An 11192-nucleotide genomic window follows, 5' to 3' on the forward strand; every position below is an offset into this window, starting at 1 on the left:
CCAACACCCAGGTGAGCCCAGCTGTCTGGCCAGGTATCAATGGCTTCTTTTGGGATCATCCTGAAGGCCTGTGGTAGATGCCATGATGTGTCTGGGATCCTCCCTGCAGGGCTGTTGGGGTGTCAATGGCCCATCATTCTTAGCTGAGTTCCCTCGTTAGGAATTGCCTTCAGCCTCTGACAGTTACAACCCCCATAGGTCAGGCCCTTTCTTGGGTGTCTGGTGTTTAGTGACTGGCCAGAGAGAAGGTAGAAAGGCCCAGACCCATCGCCCTGTTCCTGAGCACTCTGCAGAGCATCCCCACCCAGAGCTCCCTCCAGGGGTCAATGAGGCCTTCCTTGTGACCACCCTGCAGCCCATCCCACCTCCTCCCACGTATGTGTCTGTCCCCCCACCCACCCACCCACCATGAACATCCTAAGAGGTTCTGAGGCACTAATTTTGTCTGAGTCTGCTTCCTCAGGAACCCAACCCGTAAGGATCCCTACTCCAGTTAGGGAGAGAGGAGCGGGGTTGCCGGATTTAGCAAAAAATAATTCAGGATTCCGAGGTAAACATGAATTTCGGGTCAACAGTGAATAACGTATTAGTATAAATACGTCCCCTGCGATATCTGGAGACATACTCATACTTCAACATTATTTATCATTGATCTGAAGGTCAAATATTCTGTATTTTATCTAGCAACCCTAGAGGGACTGTGGAGTATAGAATATGGGGTCTAGATCCGTCCAAGTGGTCCAGGGGCCATAGCACATCTTCAGAGCATCACAGACTCCTATTCTACATGCAGGTCAGCTGGGTTCCTTTTGTGAGAAATATAATAATTCAAATGTGACCCTATTTTTTACTTACAAATAATACAAGTAATAACCACCACATATTGAAGACTGACTGTCTCTGACCAGGTATTAAGCATTTTAAAGCTGTTAACCCCTCTCTGAACACATCTAAACTTCACGAGAAACTTTGTAAGTGAATGTATTAGGATCAAGTCCCACATGAGTGACAGAAAACCCAGACTATGAGTAGTTTAAATAAAACTAAAAAACAAAAATAAAAATGTAAATAAATAAATAAATAAATAATAAATAATAAATAAAACTAAAATTCCAAGGTAAACAGTGCAAGAACTGGAACTGGTGGACTCCTAGCCCCTTCCTTCTTGGTCCATGCCGTGTGTGGCCTCCATTTAAGGTCACCCTCATAGGCCAAAATGACTGCTGGAGATCCAGCCATTACATAAAATCCCAGCCAGACAGAAGGAAGAAGCAACAAAGAGGGGCACACGCACTCCCCATTGACATTCTCTACGTATAAGCATGTTGTTTTTTGCCCCCTTTGACAGAACTCAGTCACAGGACTTTGGTGTAAAAAAAAAAAAACAAACAACTGCAAAATACAGCTTCTATTTGAGCTGGCAACAGGTCTGAAAGAATCAGAGTTTTTCTTGCGAAGGTAGAGGGGGGGGGAGCAAAGTGAGAGATAATTAGCAGATTTTGCCATAAATAAATGTTATTATCATCCTCATTTTTGGATAGAATTGAGGCTCAGAAAGGTAAAATAACTTACCCAAGGTCACTCAACTGACAGCCTGCCCCCAGAGCCTGCATCTGTAATAAGCACCATCCTATAATTGAATTTAATCAGACTTCATCAATGCCAATGGTATGAGCAGGATCTGCTCATTGGCAAACCCTGTTTTTAGAAATAGAACATTCACACAAGTCACGGACATTCAAATATCAGTACTTTGTGAAACACCTTAATGATTGTGGCAAAGGCACAAACCCCAAGGCAAAAATGACACACACCGAGATACGAAAGAGGGAAGAGATGGCATTTGCACAGATCGGGGATCCTGCCCACGGGGAGGAAAGCCCGTCCCGTGTCCCAGAGGTCAGCGTAACGAGGACGATCCAAAGGGAATGTCAGACGTGCTGAGGTGGCTGTGGTCTGGGCAGGGGATGCTGGAAATCAGTGCCCACCTATGTGGGAGCCCTTGGGCGAGAGTGAACACTGCGTGGCTCTGTGGGTTCAAGAAATACCATTCGACAGCGCCCTGCAGTGTCTTTGAACCCCTGGGTCTCAGGGAAATGGCCTTGGGAACAAAAACCTTCTCCAAGAGAAATATTGTTTGTATTGTACGGTTGTAAAGTGACTAGCCCTCCCCCGACCCGAAGCAGAGGAAGGGAAATTTGAACCGTGTAATTTAGAAGCTGGGCTATACGTGGGAGGGCCTGACTCCCACGGGGAAGCCGCCTGGGGCCTCCTCGGGCAGGTTCTAGAGGCAGAGCAGCTCTCATTATTGGGAGAAATGCTCTCTGACTCCACAACCTGCTGGGATTGGGTTGTTCACAAAAAATCATGATTTCACAGGATGCAAAAAGTGGACTAGAGCTTCGAGACCATTCTGGCCTCTGAGTTCAGCGGGGTCCCATCCTGTTCATTTCTGAGCAAGCGCTGCCAGGCCGAGCTGAATTGAAGGAGATGGGTGCTCTGCTGTGATCGACGGCTTCTGCAGGCACAGAACGGAATGGGGGGAGCCCTGTGCCCTATGTTTCCTGGCCCTGAACTTGGCAAAGTCTTTTATAGAGGAGGTAAACGAGGCTCTCTGAGGGAGGCCGACTGCTCTGAGCTCTTTGGTAGCTGAGTAGGAATGAGAGGCACCTTCTCTTGGATTCCGGTCCTATCTTCCTTTTACCATTAGCATTTGAGGTTGGCAACTGGGACCTTCTCCAGAGCAGTTCCAAACAGGCATCCACACCTCCACCCAAAGAGGAATCTCTCCTTCCAAGAAAATCTATTTCACTTTTCCTCGATTTACATTTGGGTCTGCGAGGGGCGGAGGAGGGAAGGGGGCAGGACAGAGGGTTTTGCGCTGGTAGGTTCAAGGCCCAGCGCACACGGGCTGCACTTTCACAGGACATGTGAGCGCTGCTCCCCCGGGTCGGAGGACTCTTATTACCCTGCCAAGAGCAAGGCTCCGTGCTAACCTGTGGCCTCAGAGGCGTTGCTGTGCTCTCAAACACTCTCTTTTGATCACTCCCCCCAGAGCCGCATCTCTTCCAAGGCCTGAAGACAAACTGTTATTTTTATGGGGTCAATTTTACTCCCACCAGAAAATAAAACAAATGCATGACATTGTGTTTTGGGAAACCTGTGCAATTCTCGCCGCTGCGCCTCCCTTCAGCCGAGAGACGACACTCCTTCTCCAGACGGATCTGCTGGCCCCTTTCCAGCCGAGTGAAGGCTTCCTCCCACCGCCAGCTCGAGGGGCCCTGCCCTCTTGTACCCCCGTTTCTCGTCTGGGTGTCACTCTCAGGAAAGAAAGCAGCAAGCCTGGATCTGGGTGCATCTCAAACCAGGCCTGTGTGCAGGGAAAGGACGAGAAACTTTCGGAAATCTACAAGATGTGGCTCTGGAAACAGCGATTATTGCACATCTCTTTATACCAGAGAGAAAACCGAGATGCTCAGATGGCGAATGCCACGGTGGTGCAGCCTTTAGGAGGCCACACTGCAGCCAGGACAATGGATGTGGAGGGAGCGCATTCACTAACCGGGAAAGCCATTTGTTTTACGTCCGAAGGGAGGATTCATGAAGGAGACTCTGGCCAATGCTGCCGGGGCCCCATGTGTTCCCCCTGGGCCTTCAGGCTTTCGGGGCATGTGACCCCCCACCCTCCCTGGCTTCCAAGGCTACCTAGCACCTGCGAGCACTCCCGGAATCACCCTCTGGCCACCATGAGGGGGTCACATGGCTTAGAGGGTTGGCCTCCTCACAGGTAATTCGGCTGCATGTCCTATCCTGTCTCCCAGAGGCCCCGGCAAGACTGCCCCCCAGGAGCTGCCAGCAGGAGCCTCCTCACTCCGCCCAGGACATGGGGAGGAAATGCCACTCATATTAGTTTCCTATTGCTCCCCAAACAAACTACCACCAAATTAATGGCTAACACAACAATCATTTATTATTGGCAAACCACAGTCCCTTCCGTGAGTCAGAAGCCCTCGGCTTGGAGCTCACAAAGCCCAGATCCAGGTGTCAGCAGGGCTGCGCTCTGTGCTTGGGGCTCCAGGGAGGAATCTGCTTCCATGCCCGTCTGGGTTGCTGGCCGGTTGCTGGTGGCTGGTCTCCCTCCATTCCCTGCTGGACGGTGGCTGGGGACAGGTCTGTGCTCCTCGCCACTGCTTTCCACATGGCCCCTTCTAGCAACAGTGGAGAGAGGCCCTCCTGCCTCAGATCTCTGTTTTCCCATTCTGCCACATCTCTGACTCCAGCCAGAGAAAGTTCTCTGCTTTTAGGGGCTCATGGGATTGGAGTGAGCCTACCTGAAAAACCCAGGCTAATCCCCCTATCTTCACACCTGTAACCTTAATCAGGTCTGCAAAGTCCAGTTTGCCAGGTGACATCCCGTAGTCTCAGGTTCCAGGGACCCGGCTCAGGTCACCTCTGGGAGGCTGGATCACAATGCACTTCCCTGTCTCCTGTCTCAGCTTGAATGACTCTTTACTCAGAGTCACTGTGCTGAGGCCAAAAGGCAGAGGAGTCAGGCCTGCAAGGACTTGATGGCAAAGACTTTCTTCCCCGACAAGAGCAAGCTGTGGGAGAAGAGCCTGCCTCACTCTCCTGCCCTGAAAGCCACCAGAAGATAGGACCAAGCATGGGGATGGTGGGCCTGGAGGAGCCCAGGAGGCCACTGCTGACCTTAAGGCATCAAACCAACCCTGAGACCATCTGTCTCCAGATGACTGGCGGGATTACTAAATCTGTTATAAGCTACGATGAGATGAGTGTTCTGTTCTTTGCCGATGAAAGCCCTTCCGGCAGACAGCATGATGGCTGTGATCATTGTCGATGGGTTGTTGTTCAGCACTCTCGCCCGTCTCCTTCACAAGCACAATATCCCTCCCCGCCCTGTTTGCTGTGGACTTGGCTGTGGCTGTGACTTGCTCTGCCCGGTGAACATCAGTGGATGTGACCCTGGCGGTGGCCTTCAGAGTGCTTGCATGCTTTGGCTTGGCCCTTGTCCCAGCGATCCGCCATAAGAAGACTGTGCCCAGGATCACCTGTTGCCACTGGGCCTCCGAGCGCACACACCTGGGGCTGAGTGAGCCCAGTCCTCCCGCCGTAACCCAGTCCAGCAGACCCTCAGCCTGAAGCACAGGCCCCAGCAAAGCCCAACCCACATCAGCCAAACCACAACCAACCCTGCTTGTTGTGCGAGCCACTGAGCTTAGGACGGTGTATTCTGTGGCGTTACCGTGTTGATACCAACACAATAACGAACATGCCAGAGGTCTGCACCCTTCCCTCTCAACAGGGCTCCCGACGTTGGGTAGAGGTGGGTGATAGAACTTCCCATTGTGCTGGGGATCCAAGAGATGCCAGCCATTCGTAGAAGAGGATCCAGGGAACTGGTCGACTCCTGGCACTCTCCCCAAGCCACCCAAGGGGGGCAGCTGTTGAAGAAATGTCTGTTGGGTGTGCTTGGGAGCCTCACAAGGTTTCTTTGGTTCCACAGTAGCCAATAGGCCTTGGGCTGCTCTGCCAGTTGTGGCCCTGGGACCCAGCACCCTCGGAGAGGCTTTGCTCCCGAGATGCGGAGGGTGCCCGTATGGCTGGTGAGCACCGAGGGAAAGGAAGAGGGCTCAGCGGGTGCCCCAGGGCCCTGGGGACAGCCCGGGCCAGCTACCTACTGCCACGTGATCTCCCTCAGCAACACTCCAGGGACAGGAGGAGCCCGAATCCCTAAAGTGAGATTTCTGCCATCTGGCCTGCGTTGGGGGGCTCTCTTGCAGAGAGATTCACTGCAGTCGGAGTGACAATCCTTGCTCACACCGGAGACCGGACACGGGAGCTCACAGCCACTCCGGACAGGCAACTGACTTAGTCTCTGGGTTAAAGTGGCCGCTCGCTTCAATTCCGTGTCTCCGTTCCCACCGGGCTAAACCAGGGCCTGTGGGCTGAATCCCACCTACCGCCTGTTCTTTGCAAATAAAGTTTTATTGGAACAGCCTTGCCCATTTGTTTACATACTGCCCAGGGTTAAAAGGAGGGACTGAATAGAGGCAAAGCTGAAAATCTTTATCAGCTGCCCTTTGCAGAAAAAAGGTTGTTACCTCCTGCATCGGAACGTCCCTGCCTTTCCTACTTACCAGCTCCAAGTTCTAAAGCCCCCACCTACCGAACTGTGCTTCCATTACAGTAACTCTGCAGAGGCTTGGGGACGATGCAGAGCATTAACAGGAATAAAACCGGCTTTATAAAAGGAAACCAGACCCTTCAGTGGGCCAGGGAGCGATTTCCCACATACCACAAAATTCTTCAGACTTCCCCCTCCAATTAGCCAACGGGATGTGTCAGGGGCCTGCCTGGATCACACGACGCTTGTACCCATTCCCGTCCAAGAAAAATGACTTTTCCTCTTAAGGCCCGCACCCCACCCCCTCCTCCGCATGCCCCATGGTCCTCCCTCACCCCAGTGTTCCATAAGAGAGGCCGAAATGAGACGTCCCAGGGTTTGAGCAGCTCTGGCCCGACTCCACCCAGCCCTGTGGATGCCAGCAGAAATGCGATGTTTGTCTCTATTCACCACAGACAGAATCAGCAACTTGAGCCCTGTGCACCAGAAATGAATGGAAAAAGTGCAACCTGACCACAAAAGTATTATTTTATAAATAAGGCCCTTCAGTAGTGGCTAATTGGATACACATTTTGCAAGATTTGGGGAACATTAAAACTATCGTACTTGTGTTGACTGGCTGGGTTCAGATTACAGCGGTGGCCATCTTCTGCACGATGTCAGGCCCCAGGTTGCAAATTCTAGCTCAGAGACTTTATTTTTCCCTTAAGGATGTCCCTTCTCTTCCCCCCAGCCCTCAAAAAAAGGGGGAGGGGGAAGCAGATTGATTTAGTGTATATTTAACAGCTCCATAAATCACTCAACATGCTTGAATCTCATCAAAATTCTACCAGAAGTGATTTTCCCTGAAGCAGATGGGCCTGTTTGGGAAACTAATTTGGCATGCTTTTATTTCCACCAAATTTCAATGAGCTCCTACTGTGCGTCAGCCTACACCTAGCACCCGAAGGCTCACCCAGGGGAGCTGTGTCCAATATATGGCTCTGCATCCCGGAAGTGAACTGAATTGTGTTGGAGGTAGAAGCTATCCAGGGGGACAGGAGCCAGGCTCCCAAGATCGAAGATCGTGAGACGCAGGTCGCACTCCCATTTGTTCTGAGGCCGTTGAAAATCCACACACTTCTCATGAGGACAGAAGATCAAATCCCAGCCAGGCACTGAGTGCCGCCTGCCCCGTGCTAGCACTCTGCGGGTAGCACAGGGACAGTGAAAGGGACCCAGGTTCATCTATAGCATGCAGACTGGAAGGAAGGGTGGCATGCTGGGGAGGCCAGAAATGGCACCCTGATTGTCTCATGGATGCCTCCAAAAGACTAGACTCCATGAGGTAGACACAATTATGGTATCCAGTTCACAGATGAGAAGACCAAGTGTCTCAGGCTTCTCAACATTTCCATCAAAATGCTCCTGATCACTCACAAAGAGGAACATAGAGGCTGGGACCTGGAGGTTTCCCAAACCCGCCTACTCCAAAAAGCAGCCCTGCTCTGAAGTTCCAGGTTTTTTTTTTTTTTTTTTTTTTTTTTTTTTTTTGAGTTTTACACTGTGCTCTGTAATAGTTTCTTTTAATATAAAAATGTTTCTGGTTGTCTATCAGTGAAATCCCACAAACTTTCTTTCAAAAGAACTTCCAAAGCAATTATCTTTCCCAGAGGATGTTCCTCGTCTCTTCTGAGCTTTTCTTTTCTTTTCTTTTTTTTCCTTAGATTTTATTTATTTATTCCTGAGAGACACAGAAAGAGAAGCAGAGACGCAGGCAGAGGGAGAAGCAGGCTCCATGCAGGGAGCCCGATGTGGGACTCGATCCCAGGAGCCCGGGATCATGACCTAAGCTGAAGGCAGACGCTCAACCACTGAGTCACTCAGGTGCCCCCTGTTCTGGGCTTTTCTGGCTCCTTCACTCACTGACTGTACCTGGAGGCTGAACGTGCTCCAGTTTAGGAAGCTCGGCTGGAGAGCAGTGCTTGTAAACCAGTGGCTTTTGGGCTCTTTTGTTTGGTTTGGCTTATATAGTATGTTTAAGTTTTCACCAAAATAAATAGATAATCCAGATTACCAGGTTCTCCTGAAAGATAGTCCTAAAACAGCCATCATGTGGCCCCGAGTAGTGGCAGCCCCTTCTAGCCGGGCGTCGGATCTGCAGTGTGCCACAGTCCCCACCACTCCCTAATGTCTTATACCTCAACCGAGTCACTGGTTTACACTTTCATTTAGACCTCTGGCAGCACCCTGGAGGCATTGAGGATGTGTTCTTGTCTTGTAATTACTGGTATTAGGGGTGCAAGGTGCTGATCCCCCCCAGGAAGGCAGAGAGGGCCACAAGAGAAAGAAAGTGAAGTCCATTCACAAAGAGCCTTGCAGAAGCATGTCAACACAGAGGAAAACAACCCAAATGATGCTCAATGAAGCCTTTTTTTATTTTCCACTCTACCTCTGATGCTGCTTGAAGTGTTGGATGGGAGAAGCTCATTTCCTTTGGTTGGGGGGGGCGGGGAATTAAGAAAGAAAGAAAGAAAACCAGAATGCTAAAGAAAAAGGCAGTGTTTAATAAAACACGGAGGAATGACGCAATGGTGCTCGGAACCCTCGGGGTGGAGCTGTTAATTGCTTCCTTCCCCGGGATGCTGGTTAGCCCTTCTCTGGTGGACTTGGATGTGTTTGTCAAAGAAAGTATCAACCCCCCATAACTCTCCGAAATGATACAATACATCACTTGAAAGTAAGCTAGGATCAACACGTTGTTAACTGTTTGATCTCACAAGTCAGAATTAATGATAGGTATTTTGCACAAAGAGAAAAAAATGAATGTTAAAAGCCTATTTATGTTAACTAAAGACATCCCTGCAGCATCAGGGTTGAGTTGGAGGCGATTTCCTGCGGCACAGCTGTTCCACGTTTGTTAGTCTGCGGGTGGGTGGCAGCAACCGGTAATCAGAGCCAGATTGAGGGTGCAGAAGCTGAAATGATGGGGGGACAGGAATCTTCAAATAGAAAATCCCAGTGACCGCCTGGAAAAAAAGGGGGATCCCGCATTAGAATTCAGTATGAACGCCTTCAGAACTTTGAGGAGAGTAGAGGGTCAGTTTCTTTACCTAAAAAATGGACTTCATTTACCCGTTCTGAAAAATACTTAGAGCTTGGGCTGTGCATGGGGATCCAGTGGGGGGGGGGCGGTGCAGACCAGGTCCTTATTCTCGTGGACCTCACAGTATGGACAAAGGCACTTTAACCAATAAGGAAAGAAACAGATTAACAAGAAAACTCCAAGTCATGATGAATTGAATACGATGTGCCCCAAAGGGACCGAGATGAGCGGTCAGGGAAGGCCTCTCTGAAGAGGTGCCACTGGAGTTGAGCCCTGAATGAAGTGAAGATAGGGTGAGCTAGGCAAACACTCTAGAACAGAACATTCTAGCAGAAGCTGAAGGCCGTGCAAAGGCCAGGAGACAGGAATAGGCATCGGGGTGTTAAAGCTGCTGCGGAGTGGCTCATGTGCTGGAACTAAGGGAGGGGGGCAGATGGAGAAGCCGGGACGACAGTGTGAGGCTGTGGAGGCAGAGTCTAGCTGCTGTTCTGAGTATGAAGGCCCCATTCAAAGAGTTTGGGTAGGAGAGTAATAAGATATGATTTTCATTTTAAAAATTTCCATGGCTCTGGGTAGAGAATGGGTGGCTGGGACCAGGAGGAGCAATGTAATCAGGGGGATCGGTGTGGGTATGGGTGTTGTCCAGGCCGGGAGGAGGAGGAGGTGGAGGACTGTGAGAGCTGAGCCAGGCAGCCCAGGGCCAGCAGCCGCTGAGCCAGGCTGGAACTCCGGGAAGGAGGCGCCGGCAGCACTTACCTCCAGAGCAATGTTTAAGATGGTGGAGAGCAACTGCCAAAAATCTGACGAGTCAAAACGAACAAAGACACCATCAGTATTGCTGATTTTTGCTTCTGCTTTAGGTTCCGGGCAGGACAGGTTGGCAGAGCCCTGTGACCGATCTTGTCTTTAAAGTTTTGATATTTTTGTTCATCATGGATTTTTTTTTAACATTCATTACTTTTTTTTTTAAGATTTTATTTATTATTTCATGAGAGAGGCAGAGACACAGGCAGAGGGAGAAGCAGGCATCCTGTAGGGAGCCCTATGCAGGACTAGATTCCAGGACCCGAGATCACATCCTGAGCCAAAGGCAGACGCTCAACTACTGAGCCACCCAGGTGCCTGATTTTCTTTTTTTTTTAAAGTACTGTATCAAAACATTGTTTATCTGGATGACTGTAGGTTTGGTGCGTTCACAGTCCGAGGACCTAAGTGCACTCCTGCAACTAAGCAGTCGACAAATGTTGAGTGATCGCTGTCCTTACTGTGGCTCCTGGGCGAGTGTGCAAGATCTCACCTGGCTGGCAGGAGACGCAGGTGCACCAGGGCTTCTGGAAGCTTCTTATCCCCCACCCCACCCCACCCCCAGCTTATGACCGAGGTGGAAAGGAGCAAAGCGTCAGGAGCTGTGTAAGGCGCCCCCACCCCCCCCCCCCGCCTCCCCAGAGCTCGGGAGGAGGGAACCTGCCAGGCTGCTGGACCTGTGCTGGCCGCCCACGACTCTTCACCTGGGGCGCTCCTCAGTTATTCGGATGCTCAGGCCTCATCCCAGACCAATAGGTGAGAAGCCCGGGATCCGGCCCCAGGCCCCCCGAGGAGTCCCGACTTCCGACCAGATCCAGAAGGTGAGTCTGCGCAGTCCGGCCTTCGTGTGTGTGCGAGGGGCATGTCTGTGGACCTCCACTCTTCGACTTCCATTGCAGAAGGATTCAAGAGGGGGTCCTCGGGGTACCAGGGCCTGCCCAGGCTCGGTGCGGGGAGCCGCAGCCAGGAGGACAGACAGACGCGACGGGGCGGCCCCTGGGGATGCTGCCCACCTGCCCACCTGCCCGCCTCTCCCGGGCTCAGCCCAAACTGTGCAGAGCGAGCCTCTGATTGGACCAGTGAGGGTCACATGATTCCCCCCGAGCCAATCAGCTGCGGCCACCCAGGCACCCTTGCGGCACAAACATGGCTGCGCGG

General features: G+C 51.3%; 1 long non-coding RNA gene across 1 annotated transcript; it reads right to left on the bottom strand.

Moving 5' to 3' along the window:
* Nucleotides 1-8671: 8671 nt before the first annotated feature.
* On the bottom strand, nt 8672-10266 carry LOC111092118. Its single transcript, XR_005378029.1, has 2 exons — nt 9987-10266; nt 8672-9153 (listed from the first exon to the last, which is right to left on the bottom strand). It is a non-coding gene; the product is annotated as an uncharacterized LOC111092118 (long non-coding RNA).
* Nucleotides 10267-11192: the final 926 nt, after the last annotated feature.

Source organism: Canis lupus, chromosome 24, assembly GCF_011100685.1.
Source record: "Canis lupus familiaris isolate Mischka breed German Shepherd chromosome 24, alternate assembly UU_Cfam_GSD_1.0, whole genome shotgun sequence".
NCBI lineage: Eukaryota > Metazoa > Chordata > Mammalia > Carnivora > Canidae > Canis > Canis lupus.